Source organism: Nycticebus coucang, chromosome 9, assembly GCF_027406575.1.
Source record: "Nycticebus coucang isolate mNycCou1 chromosome 9, mNycCou1.pri, whole genome shotgun sequence".
In the NCBI taxonomy this organism is placed as follows: Eukaryota; Metazoa; Chordata; class Mammalia; order Primates; family Lorisidae; genus Nycticebus; species Nycticebus coucang.
Window position 1 is genome coordinate 6,350,090 of NC_069788.1, and position 13,997 is coordinate 6,364,086.

The 13,997-nt window shown below is 40.9% G+C and overlaps 1 pseudogene across 1 annotated transcript; it reads left to right on the forward strand.

The window, feature by feature from the left end:
* Positions 1–11,541: 11,541 nt before the first annotated feature.
* Positions 11,542–13,041, forward strand: LOC128593999 (ubiquitin-conjugating enzyme E2 variant 1-like; annotated as a pseudogene). Its single transcript, XR_008382438.1, has one exon. The product of XR_008382438.1 is annotated as a ubiquitin-conjugating enzyme E2 variant 1-like (transcript).
* The last annotated feature ends 956 nt before the right edge of the window (positions 13,042–13,997 follow it).

A 13,997-nucleotide genomic window follows, 5' to 3' on the forward strand; every position in this document is an offset into this window, starting at 1 on the left:
AAAAATAAGAAGAGTCTCACTCTGTTGCCCTGGGTAGAATGCTGTGGCATCATACGTAACTCACAGCAACCTCAAACTCTTTGAGTTTAAGCGATCTTCTTGCCTCCCCCTCCCAGTAGCTGGGACTACAGACACCTGCCACAAATGCTAGTTTTTCTATTTTTAGTAGAGATGGAGCTTACTCTTGCTCAGGCTGGTCTTGAATTCCTGAGCTCAAATGATCCACTCACCTTGGCCTTACAGAGTGCTAAGATTACAGGCCTGAGCCACCATGCCCAGCCTTGCTAAAAAGTATTTATGAGATTAATTTTATAGAATTTCCTGCAAAGCAAGTTAATCAGTCCACACAAAAATTAACTTTGGTGTATCTAATTTTTGACTTACTGAACTCCACTTCTGAAAAGTCTAAAGCCGGGCATGGTGGCTCACGCCTATAATTTCAGCACTTGGGAGGCCGAGGCAGGTGGATTGCCTGAGCTTACAAGTTCGAGACCAAACTGAGCAAGAGCAAGACCCCATCTCTAAAAAATAGCCATGTGCTGTGGCAGGCGCCTGTAGTCCCAGCTACCTGGGAAGTTGAGGCAAGAGAATTGCTTGAACCCAAGAGTGTGAGGTTGCTGTGAGTTAGATGCCATGGCACTCTACCAAGGAAGACCAAGTGAGACGTTGTCTCCAAAAAAAAAAAAAAGAAAGAAAAAAGAAAACGAAACGTTTAAGTTTAGTATATACTAAAAGGAGGCTGAATGTCTTTATTTTTAAAATTCCTCTTATTTATTGATGGACTGATTTTGAGGCAGTCTTGCTCTGTTGCCCAGACTGGAGTCCAGCTCAGCACAGCCTTGAACTCCTGGGCTCAAGTGATCCTCCTGCCTCAGCCTCTGGAACAGCGAGGACTCCAGCCATGAGCCTCTGTGCCTGACATCATTTGTATTAAAAGTAAATAATTCCTAGTAGTTTTGATGAGTGAACATGTTTTGGAGCCCCTGGAATGTTCTGTATGACCTTGAGGATAATGTGTAGGCGGCAATGTGAATTTTGCTGATGGGCCCTGTTGCTTCTGCAGGGGGCCCTGCTTACCTGCTTCTCATCTCTATAAGCTCCAGACTGTGGCTGTGGAAGTCAATCTGGGCACACCTAAGCCCAGGGACACTGTGGGTACGAATGGTCTTATTAGGAGTTTTTGACTTGGAAGTGCTTTCTTAGGGCACAGGCCTTTACACTTAAGCAAGGAATCTAGGTGATGGGAGCAGGTGCTGCAGGTGCCAGCTGAGAAGCCCCATAGTGCCTGCCTCAATGGGACCTGTGTAAGTGCAGAGCCCTAGATGCCTGGTGTGCTGGCCCTGTGGCTCTGCCCCTGTAGCTCCCACATGCTGCCTGGTGGGATGTGCCCCTGTGGTCCCATTCTGTGCTATTGACTTGCTAGCTGTGTGCCACCATTGCAACTGGACCCAGGTGGAGAAAACATCTGCAACGCTGACACCCATGACCACTGCCTAAAAAGCTTCATCCAGTTGCCACTGCCCAGGGGATGCCTGGGTGGAGTAATCATGTGCAACACCCCCTCTGTGGAGAGGGACTCACCCAGTCCTCTGAGCTCCCAGCAGAGGCTGGGCATCAACTCATCCCTCCATGTGAAGATCCTCTAGCACTGGATGGACTGTGACAATCACAGGGGTGAGGGGGAGGACAAGGCACAACAGGCCCTCAATACATCCACCCCTTTCCTGCTGGATTAGTCTTCTAGAGCAGAACACAAAAGGGCCATCTGGGGACCTCTTTTTTGCTAACTAGAAGAGTTCCAAGCAAAGGACAACAGGTGTACTGCAAACCTGTCTGCCTGGAGCTGGGAGAAGAGGTTTCAGATGACAGTAAACCTGCAAAAAACTCCAACAACTTGAAAAAACAAGCTAGCCTGGCACCTCCAAAGAATCTACTGAAAGGAAGTTGTCAAAATGTCAGAGACAGAACTTATAATGTGGATGGCAAATAAGTTAAATCGGATTGAAAAGAAAGTTTAAAGCCAACACAAAAAAACAAAAACAAAAATTTTAGGAGATCAATGAAAAAAAGAAAAAGTCAGTAAAAAGCTAGACAATGTAAGGATATAACATAACTTAAAGAAATGAAAGAGAACTTCTCATTGAGAGAACTTCAAAATATGGCAGAAAGCTTCCGCAACAGACTAAAACAACCAGAAGACTTGTCTCTACAGGAGACAGGATAATTGGTTTGGCCTCAGAAAAATTTAGCATTTTATGTAATCCAGTCTTTTACTTTATGACTTCTGACTTTTGGGTTTTGCCTTGTAGACATTATCCACCAAAAGGCTATAAAAAGATATTGAATGTTTTATTTCTGTTAAGTTTTTGCCCTATGTTTAGCTCTTTATTTACATTTGGGGTGAGATGCAGAGGTCCCCTATATTTTTACCCCCAAACATGCCAATACTGTTTATTGAATGGTATGTCTTTTTCCAATAGTAAGGAACTTTTAAAGTACATTTATTATTTCCTCTAAATATTTGGTACCATGCTTTATAACACACTCTGTGAGCTGACAAAACTTCCAGAATATGTTGAATTAAAAATCTACTGGAAATTTAGAGTAGGTGTTGACTTGAGTTGGTATGAATTTAAAGAGGAGGAAATATTCCACATTTCTGTAAACATCCCAGATATTGAAAACTAGCTCTTCTTTCTTTTTTTTTTTTTTTTATTGGGGATTCATTGAGGGTAAAATAAGCCAGGTTACACTGATTGCAATTGTTAGGTAAAGTCCCTCTTGCAATCATGTCTTGCCCCCATAAAGTGTGACACAAGCCAAGGCCCCACCCTCCTCCCTCCATCCCTCTTTCTGCTTCCCCCCCATAACCTTAATTGTCATTAATTCTCCTCATATCAAAATTGAGTACATAGGATTCATGCTTCTCCATTCTTGTGATGCTTTACTAAGAATAATGTCTTCCACTTCCATCCAGGTTAATACGAAGGATGTAAAATCTCCATTTTTTTTTTAATGGCTGAATAGTATTCCATGGTATACATATACCACAGCTTGTTAATCCATTCCTGGGTTGGTGGGCATTTAGGCTGTTTCCACATTTTGGTGATTGTAAATTGAGCTGCAATAAACAGTCTAGTACAAGTGTCCTTATGATAAAGGGATTTTTTTCCTTCTGGGTAGATGCCCAGTAATGGGATTGCAGGATCAAATGGGAGGTCTAGCTTGAGTTTTTGAGGTTTCTCCATACTTCCTTCCAGAAAGGTTGTACTAGTTTGCAGTCCCACCAGCAGTGTAAAAGTGTTCCCTTCTCTCCACATCCACGCCAGCATCTGCAGTTTTGAGATTTTGTGATGTGGGCCGTTCTCACTGGGGTTAGATGATATCTCAGGGTTGTTTTGATTTGCATTTCTCTAATATATAGAGATGATGAACATTTTTTCATGTGTTTGTTAGCCATTTGTCTGTCATCTTTAGAGAAAGTTCTATTCCTATCTCTTGCCCATTGATATATGGGATTGTTGGCTTTTTTCATGTGGATTAATTTGAGTTCTCTATAGATCCTAGTTATCAAGCTTTTGTCTGATTGAAAATATGCAAATATCCTTTCCCATTGTGTAGGTTGTCTCTTTGCTTTGGTTATTGTCTCCTTAGCTGTACAGAAGCTTTTCAGTTTAATGAAGTCCCATTTGTTTATTTGTGTTGTTGTTGCAATTGCCATGGCAGTCTTCTTCATGAAGTCTTTCCCCAGGCCAGTATCTTCCAGTGTTTTTCCTATGCTATCTTTGAGGACTTTTATTGTTCATGCCTTAAATTTAAGTCCTTTATCCATCTTGAATCAATTTTTGTGAGTGGGGAAAGGTGTGGGTCCAGTTTCAGTCTTTTACATGTAGACATCCAGTTCTCCCAACACCATTTATTGAATAGGGAGTCTTTCCCCCAAGGTATGTTCTTGTTTGGTTTATTGAAGATTAGGTGGTTGTAAGATGTTAGTTTCATTTCTTGGTTTTCAATTCTATTCCAAGTGTCTATGTCTCTGTTTTTGTGCCAGTACCATGCTGTCTTGAGCACTATGGCTTTGTAGTACAGACTAAAATCTGGTATGCTGATGCCCCCAGCTTTATTTTTATGACTAAGAACTGCCTTAGCTATACGGGGCTTTTTCTGGTTCCATACAAAACGCAGAATAATTTTTTCCAAATCTTGAAAGTACGATGTTGGTATTTTGATAGGAATGGCATTGAATAGGTAGATTGCTTTGGGAAGTAGAGACATTTTAACAATGTTGATTCTTCCCGTCCATCAGCATGGTATGTTCTTCCATTTGTTAATATCCTCTGCTATTTCCTTTCTGAGGATTTCATAGTTTTCTTTATAGAGGTCCTTCACCTCCTTCATTAGGTATATTCCTAGGTATTTCATTTTCTTTGAAACTATGGTGAAGGGAGTTGGGTCCTTAATTAGCTTCTCATCTTGACTGTTATTGGTGTAGACAAAGGCTACTGACTTGTGGACATTGATTTTATATCCTGAAACATGACTGTATTTTTTAATGACTTCTAGGAGTCTTGTGGTTGAGTCTTTGGGGTTCTCTAAGTATAAGATCATGTCGTCAGCAAAGAGGGAGAGTTTGACCTCCTCTGCTCCCATTTGGATTCCCTTTATTTCCTTGTCTTACCTAATTGTATTGGCTAGAACTTCCAGCACTACGTTGAATAGTAAAGGTGACAGAGGACAACCTTGTCTGGTTCCAGTTCTAAGAGGAAAAGCTTTCAGTTGTACTCCATTCAGTAAAATATTGTCTGTGGGTTTGTCATAGGTAGCTTCAATCAGTTTTAGAAATGTGCCACCTATGCCTATACTCTTTAGTGTGTTCTAATTAGCAAAGGATGCTGGATTTTATCAAATGCTTTTTCTGCATCTATTGAGAGGATCATGTGATCTTCATTTTTGCCTCTGTTAATATGGTGGATAACGTTTATGGACTTGCGTATGTTAAACCAGCCTTGCATCCCTGGGATGAAGCCTACTTGATCATGATGAATGACTTTTTTGATGATAAGCTGTAATCTATTGGCTAGGATTTTGTTGAGAATTTTTGCATCTATATTCATGAGTGAGATTGGTCTGAAATTCTCCTTTTTGTTTGGGTCTTTTCCTGGTTTTGGTATCAGGTTGATGTTTGCTTCATAGAATGTGTTGGGGAAGATTCCTTCTTCCTCAGTTTTTTGGAATAATTTCTGCAGTACAGGAATAAGCTCTTCCTTGAAGGTTTGATAGAATTCTGGAGTGAAACCATCTGGACCAGGGCATTTTTTGGTTGGAAGATTCTTTTATTGTATCTTTGATCTCAGTGCTTGAAATTGGTCTGTTTAGGACCTCTATTTCTTCCTGGCTGAGTCTAGGGAGAGGGTGTGATTCCAAATGTTTATCCATTTCCTTCACATTGTCAAATTTCTGGGCATAGAGTTTCTGGTAGTATTGAGAGATGATCTCTTGTATCTCTGTGGGATCAGTTGTTATTTCCCCTTTATCATTTCTGATTGAGGTTACTAGAGATTTTACTTTTCTATTCCTCATTAGTCTGGCCAATGGTTTATCTATTTTATTTATTTTTTCAAAAAACCAACTCCTTGTTTCATTAATTTTCTGAATGATTCTTTTGTTTTCAATTTCATTGATCTCTGATTTGATTTTGGATATTTCTTTTCTTCTACTGAGTTTAGGCTTAGATTGTTCTTCTTTTTCCAATTCCATAAGATCTCTTGTGAGAGTGTTGATGTGCTCTCTTTCTGTTTTTCGAATGTAGGCATCTAAAGCGATGAATTTTCCTCTCAAAACTGCTTTTGCAGTATCCCACAGGTTTTGGTAGCTTGTGTCTTCATTGTTGTTATGCTCAAGGAAGTTAATGATTTCCTGTTTTATTTCTTCCTTCACCCATCTGTTATTCAACAGAAGATTGTTTAATTTCAATGCCTTTGGGTGGGGTCGAGCATTTTTGTTAGAGTTGAGTTCCACCTTTAGTGCCTTATGGTCTGAGAAGATACAAGGTAAAATTTCAATTCTTTTGATTCTGTTGATATTTGTTTTGTGTCCCAGGATATGATCAATTTTGGAGAATGTTCCATGGGGTGATGAGAAGAATGTATATTCTTTATCTTTGGGGTGGAGTGTTCTATATGTGTCTATCAAGCACAGTTGTTCTAGGGTCTCATTTAAATCTCTTATATCTTTGTTTAATTTCTGTTTAGAGATCTATCCAGCTCTATAAGAGGAGTGTTAAAGTCCCCTGTTATTATGGCATTATCAGATATCATATTGCTCAGACTGAGTAAGGTCTGTTTTAAGAATCTGGGAGCATTTAAATTGGTTGCATAAATATTTAGAATTGAAACGTCTTCTTGTTGTATTTTTCCCTTGACCAATATAAAGTGACCATCTTTGTCTTTTTTGACTTTAGTTGCTTTAAATCCACATGTATTTGAAAATAAGATTGCAACTCCTCTTTTCTTCTGAATTCCATTTGCCTGAAAAATTGTCTTCCAACCCTTGACTCGGAGCTTTAATTTGTCTTTTGAAGCCAGGTGTGTTTCTTGCAGACAGCAAATGGATGGCTTGTGTTTTTTAATCCAGTCAGCCAATCTATGTCTCTTCAGTGGGGAATTCAAGCCATTAACATTTATTGAGATAATTGATAAGTGTGGTAGTATTCTGTTCGTCTTATTTTGTGAGAGTCCATTGCTTAGTTTTATCTTTTGCATCAGTGTGGAGGTTAGGTTCTGTTGTTTAATTTCTGAGTTCTTAGTTTGCTGCTGATCCATTGTGGTGGTCAGTGTGCAGAACAGGTTGAAGTATTTCCTGTAGAGCTGGTCTTGTTGTGGCGAATTTCCTCAATGTTTGTATATCCGTAAATGATTTGATTTCTCCTTTAATTTTTAAGCTTAGCTTAGCAGGGTACAGAATTCTGGACTGGAAATTGTTCTGTTTAAGTAGATTAAAGGTAGATGACCATTGTCTTCATGCTTGTAAAGTTTCATTAGAGAAGTCTGCGGTCACTCTGATGGATTTGCCCCTGTAGGTCAACTGGTGCTTACTCCTGGCAGCTTGCAGAATCTTTTCTTTTGTCTTGACTTTGGACAGGTTCATCACAATGTGTCTTGGAGAAGCTCGGTTAGAGTTGAGGCTAACCTGGGGTCCGATATCCCTCTGAAAGCAGTGTGTCAAAATTTTTGTTGATATTTGGGAAATTTTCTTTTATAATATTCTCTAGTATGGCTTCCATTCCTCTGGGGCATTCTTCTTCCCCTTCTGGGATTCCTATAACTCGTATGTTGGAATGCTTCATAAAGTCCCATAATTCTGACAGTGAACGTTCTGCTTTCTCTCTCTTCTTTTCTGCCTCTTTTACTATCTGAGTTATCTCAAGAACTTTGTGTTCTACCTCTGAAATTCTTTCTTCTGCATGGTCTAACCTGTTGCTGATACTTTCCATTGCATCTTTAAGTTCCCTAATTGACTGTTTCAGTTTCTTCAGCTCTGCTATATCTTTTTTATATTCTTCATATCATTCATCTCTTATTTGATTCTGTTTTTGGATTTCCTTTTGGTTATGTTCCACTTTATTAGCAGTTTCCTTCATTGTTTCCATCATTTCTTTCATTGTTTTCAACATGTGTATTCTAAATTCCCTCTATGTCATTCCTAACATTTCTTTATAAGTGGAATCATCTGCAGTATTTACCTCATGGTCCCTTGGCGGGGTTGTTCTGGACTGGTTCTTCATGTTGCCTGGAGTTTTCTGCTGATTCTTCCTCATGAGTGATTTCTTTTATCTGTTTCCTTGCCCTAATTTTCCTTTCACTTCCTCTTGCTGTTTAAGTTCTCATGCCTGTGGACTGAGGGTTACAGGACCAGAAGGGTGAGAAGGTTGAAGAGCAAAAAAGGGATGAAAGAAAGGAGGACCGAGTGATAAGAAAAAAAAAAGAAAAATAGAGAAAGGAGAGGGGGTGGGTAAAAGGACTATTGACAAAAAGAAGAGAGGCACAGAAAGAGGGAGACAGAGCAATATAGGTGTACAGTAGGGTACTTTGACACAACCTTAAAAAAACCCCACCTTCTGGGGGTGCCCAGTTGGGTGGTTCCCTTGAGGTCAGCTGCTTTTTGCTAACCTGATCAGACACAGGACCCCACCTCCACCAAGTAGAGAGGAAAGACAAAAATGCTATAAATCAAACCAAAACAAGCAAACAGAAAACTTTGAGGGATATAATTGGGTGAAAAACCAAATAATAGCGGTAGAAACGCTAGCAAAAATGAAGTTCTAGTTATTGAAATAGGCAGCAATGGGAAATTATAATTGAACTAGAAAAATTGAGAAAGAAAAAGGATCTGTATGGAAAAGGTTGAAATTAAGAAACATAACAACATCAAAATAAACAAGAAAAAACAACCAAACAAAAAAAACACAAACCAGACAAAAAAAAAAACACAACCGAAAACAAAGCAGTATGTATATGGTATTGCATATTGTCTGGGCAACACGTGGTTCTGGGGTATGAGATGTTAATCAAAGTTCTGATACGACTGGAGGCTGCTGATTTCTCAAACCCCAGCAGGTGGACACCCTAAATCTCTCTTCAGTCCACTTAAAAGGCACTTTGAACTTGGAAACTTGTTGAGCAGAAGCTTTCCCAGGAAAGTGCTTGTCGCTGGAATCACTGCTGAAGTGGCTATCCACTTACCCAGTGTGTCAAAACCGGTCTCACTCTGCCCCTGAGGGTTAGGGCTGCCAGGTGGCTCAGACCCACCTTTAGGCTACTTGGTCACCAGCTCCCACCCGATTCTAGCTCTGCGACCCTGAGGGCGGAGCTTGCCGGGGCAGATCGCTCACAATGGCTCCCTGTGACCCACAGCCAAACACTATTAGCTCCGTTTGGCTCAGCGGCTCAGACTGGGGCCCTAGACAACGGCCAAAGTTCTCCACACTCCCGCTGAGGCTCTCCCCAAGGCAGTTCAACTGAGTGCCAAGTCCAAAGACACCAAAACATTTCACAGGTAAGGCCTTTCTGGTTTGCAGTCTTGCTGCTACTGAACTTACAGTTGCGGGCGGGTTTAGACAGATTGAACACACGCGACCACTTGCCGTTTTTCCACTGTTTTAGTCCTCTTCTTGGGGTCCAGAAGTCTCTCGCTGACTCCCTGTATCCTCACAGGGGTGATGATAGGCAGATCCCACCAGCCAGAGATGCCTGGAGTCCTATCTCCCCAGACTCACGGTGCCCAGATGCAAGGAAGCTGTTACTCGGCCACCATCTTGCTCCACCTCCCCCCAAAAACTAGCTCTTCTTATTGAGAAGCTAGTGATTTTCTTTTGATTAAATTCTTTGCTTCCTTTTATAAATGGTAGTAAATAAACAAAGGGGATTTATGTTCTTCCTTTTACGTTTTATTTTTTGTTTTCATGTGATTTTCTACTTCTTTTGAGTCCTCTCTCTAGTCAGTTTTTAAATGAAACTTCTGATGTTTCCAACATACACAGAATATTTGCCCAGATATCTGGGTTCTTTGTAGTCAGTCAAATTGACACTAAATTAACCATCATACTTAGTGTAAGACATGATGACCAGAAGTATAACTTAGTAGGTCTCTGATTATTATTATTTATTTTTTTTTTGGTTTTTGGCCGGGGCTGGGTTTGAACCTGCCACCTCCGGCATATGGGACCGGCGCCCTACTCCTTGAGCCACAGGTGCTGCCCAGGTCTCTCATTATTATCCTAGCCCTTGGCTAAGGATATAATATAAAATTTATCACTTTTTGAAATTCTTTAAGATTATTCTCACTTAAAAATGAATTAAAATCAGATATGCTGGGTTCATTTCTCTTTTGTAATTTTTTTATGTGTCCTATTGAGTTGGGCATTTTGAAGACATATCAATCATTCAATAACGTATATATAGAATCAAATCGTTAATGACATATATAATGATTGGCTTATATTTTCCTTGAAATTCATTTTGCAAAGAGAGATGAGAAAATCCCAGTATTATAGACATTATTTTTAGTGTTTTTTATAAAAAGACTTAAGTTTTTAATTTGATCCTACTTATTATTTAATTTTACATAATTTATAAAAATATGTAATTACATTGGACTAGAACCTTCCTTACATTTCACATGGTGATAAACAAGATTTTATTTCACCTCTTTTCTTTTTTTCAATCAATATCAAAACCTTTTATAAATGTTGGTACTTAATGTACTTTGGTGATGAAATGCTATAAAAAATTTCCATTTTACAAATACTAATTAGCACCAGAGGGGATTGAAGGTACAAATACAAGTACCAGTTATAGCTAATGTCAGGCTCAGTCAGAACATGCAGTCACCTCCAAGGTATCGTTTAAAGAATGCTGACAGAAAGTTTGTATAGTGAAGGGAGAATCACCTACCAGTTGGAGATGGACCTTGGTTGAGAAGAGTTTCTTTGGCAGGAAAAATACCCTTTGGAAAGGTTAAGTATATCACTTCCTAACCATTTATGCCAAACTAATCAAAATAATAACTCACCTTGGTGATTGGGAGTTTTAGTTACTAATTAGGCAGGACGAGGCTAAACAGGCGAATAAGCTGTACTTTAAATTCTTTTGAAACAAGTTGCCTGTGACTGGGGCACTTTGGGACATCTCCCCGAGGCTTGGTGGTCTGCTTCTTCATGTAACACCTTCTCTCATCTAACTGTGTAAGTTTCAGTTAAGCTTTGATGAATCTCTTGTTGGAACAAGTGTATGAAAGAACACTTAGTTCTGTACAGCTAAATATTTCCTTTGCACATGCAGCACTGATATCCCCTGATGTTCTCACATCTTCCTTACAATTCCCTTTGAAGCTGCCTTGGAAATTCAGCCTTGCAAGAATCCTACCAGTATTTTCTTATCCATCTCCCTTGTGGGTCTGCAGGGAAGATGTTCGATCTTGGCATTTAGCATAAGTAGCTGAGGGTGATCATCTCCACACAAAGCCAAGGAAGCCAGTTGTCCTTTTCATCTGCATCTTCCCCCCCCCCCCATGACCCCTTGCTGTGCTCAGCCTTTTTTACACACACAGACTGTCTCTTTAGTGTCCATCCTCTCTGGTAGTGTTAATCTGCTCATGTACCCACCCACAAACATCAAAGACCCATTAGCCTCTGCACCCTGTGCTGGTGCATACAGGTCTGGACACAGCGGGTCCCAAGCTTTACAGTATTGGGAGACTTGGAAGTAGCTGCACACTCCCTGAAATGTCCTGTGTCCTGACTTGTCAACCTTTGGTTGTGCATATTGTCCCAAAGACCCAAAGAGATTTGCCAACCTTTTTGGTGCTTCCTTTTATTCTTAAACTAAAAAAGGAAAAAAAAAAAATTACAAAGTAAAGAGGCCAAAACATGTGACCAAATGAACTGAGTAAAAAGTGATTCTAATTTCTTTTTCTCAAACATTGAAATTTTTTCTAATTTTTTACTTTAAAAAATCCACAGGTTTGGAGCGACAGCCACACAAGATGGCAGCCACCACGGGCTCGGGAGTAAATGTCCCTCCAATTTCCGACTGTTGGAAGAACTTGAAGAAGGCAGAAAGGAAGGAGATGGCACAGTTAGCTGGGGTCTAGAAGATGACGAAGATGTGACACTGACAAGATGGACAGGGATGAAAATTGGGCCTCCAAGAACAATGTATGAAAACCGAATATACAGCCTTAAAGTAGAATGTGGAGCGAAATACCCAGAAGCACCTCCCTTTGTAAGATTGTAACAAAAATAGTTCTAATGGAGTGGTGGACCCAAGAGCCATATCAGTGCTAGCAAAATGGCAGAATTCATATAGCATCAAAGTCGTCCTGTGAGATCCTCGGCACCTAATGATATCTAAAGAAAATATGAAACTCCCTGAGCCACCTGAAGGACAGTGTTACAGCAATTAATCAAAAGGAAAACCACAGGCCCGTCCCCTCACCCCATTAGATTTAAGCACTTCATTTTCCACAGTAGTAAATTTTCTAGATATGTCTGATAGACCTCAAAGTACTGGAAAGGAAGCTCAAAGGCAATTTATCTTAAGATACTATAAATGATACTAATTTTTTTGTCCATTTGAAATATATAAGTTGTGCTGTAACAAATCATCCCATCACATGTAACCACTGTCCAGGTAGCTGAACTTCTGAGATCAAGAAAGTATATTTAAATTGGTTCCCAGCATAAATGGTGGGGCACATCTAACTCAACTGTGAAAAGACACATCACACACTCACCTTGCTGCTGATTACGTGGCCTGGGGTCTGTCTTCTCTCTTTCCCTTGCCCCTGTCTCCTCCCCTCCCTACAACAGCCCTCTAGCTTGGGGGCTTGTTAGAGTAGACATGAAGGTTTCAGGTCACAGCCTGTGGGACTACTGCTGGGTGTGTGGGGTGCTTTGTCTGCACCCCTGATTTCTTTAAGTCTTAAATGATGCCCCTTCCAAGCCATCATCCCCTTCCCATTCTCCTCCACTCCCACCCTTGGCCAAAGCATAGACTGTAACCCCTCTGCTCCCCTCTGAGATTGGCCTTCGGTGAGGAATTCAGGGCTTTCCCCACATCTTCTCTCCCCCACCTTTATCGAGGGGTGCTGCTTTCTTCTCCCTCCTCCTCAAGTCCCTCTTTGCACTGTCACCACCCAACACTTTCCATGACACTTCCTTGCTTTGGCCAAAAGCCATCAGGTAAGGTTGGAAAGAGTCTCTGACCTCCCTTGTTTAGTTTTGGAATCGCATTTATTCACTCCACCAGCCTGAGAAAAGAATTGGGTCCTCAGCCCTGCCACCTCTGCTGTCATCATCAGCTGATGCATTTTTTTAGCTCAGGTTTTGTTAAGGTGAACAGTCACCAGGGTTACTCAGACCTGCCAGCTCTCAGAGTCTTTGGGAACTTGGAGAAAGCCCACATGAAGACACTTGTAAGCACACACCATCTCTCTGAATTGTTTTGTTTTCCTGTAATTGCTTTTGCTTTTAAAAATCAAAGAAGTTTTGGGCAGCGCCTGTGGCTCACTCGATAGGGCGCCGGTCCCATATACCCAGGGTGGTGGGTTCAAACCCGGCCCCGGCCAAACTGCAACCAAAAAAATAGCCGGGCGTTGTGGTGGGCGCCTGTAGTCCCAGCTACTTGGGGGGCTGAGGCAAGAGAATTGCTTAAGCCCAGGAGTTGGAGGTTGCTGTGAGCTGGGTGAGGCCACGGCACTCTACCGAGGGCCATAAAGTGAGACTCTGTCTCTACAAAAAAAAAAAAAAATCAAAGAAGTTTTAAACAGGGCTCTCATTTTGTCATCCTTGCAATCAACTGGGGTCTAGTTTGGAATTTGACAACTGGAACAAAAAAACCTTGAGTTCAGTGCATACTTTGGTTTGGGTGCTGCTGCTTCACATGATCCAATCCTCAGCAGGGATCCAGAAAGAACTGGGTGAGCACAGCTGATCCCCAAATTGGCTTGACTTCCTGGCAAATGGCTGCGTTTTTTCACCTTCTGTTCAGGACCACTAAACGCCGAAATGTGGATGTGTACCGAAATAAAAGCAGTTCATTGTGTAAAAAAAAAAAAAAAATCCTGTTTTCTGTGGGTCTGGCATCCAGTCTGCTGAGCTCTGTCAGAAGAGAAATCTGATGTCTCAGATGAGTATGAGGCATCTACAAGTGGCCTAATTTTCCCTTAACCCTTTCAAATGTGGTTGCGGTTGCAACGAGATTAGGAAAATTCTTTCAGGTCTTGTGGTTTCCCGTGTCTAATGTGAGCAGGACACTGGGAGCGGCTCTTTCCTTCTGCCTCTGCTTCTGAGGTTTCGGTGTATTGTGTGTTCAGGAATGTGACACACTCTGAAGGAAGGAATTTAGGAGGTAATGTTTCGAACGCTTCTAAGCACCTAACCTGGAAGGCTCAAAGCTGAAATCTTGTCTTCTTTGTTTTTAAATAAAAGTGTGTTGGCT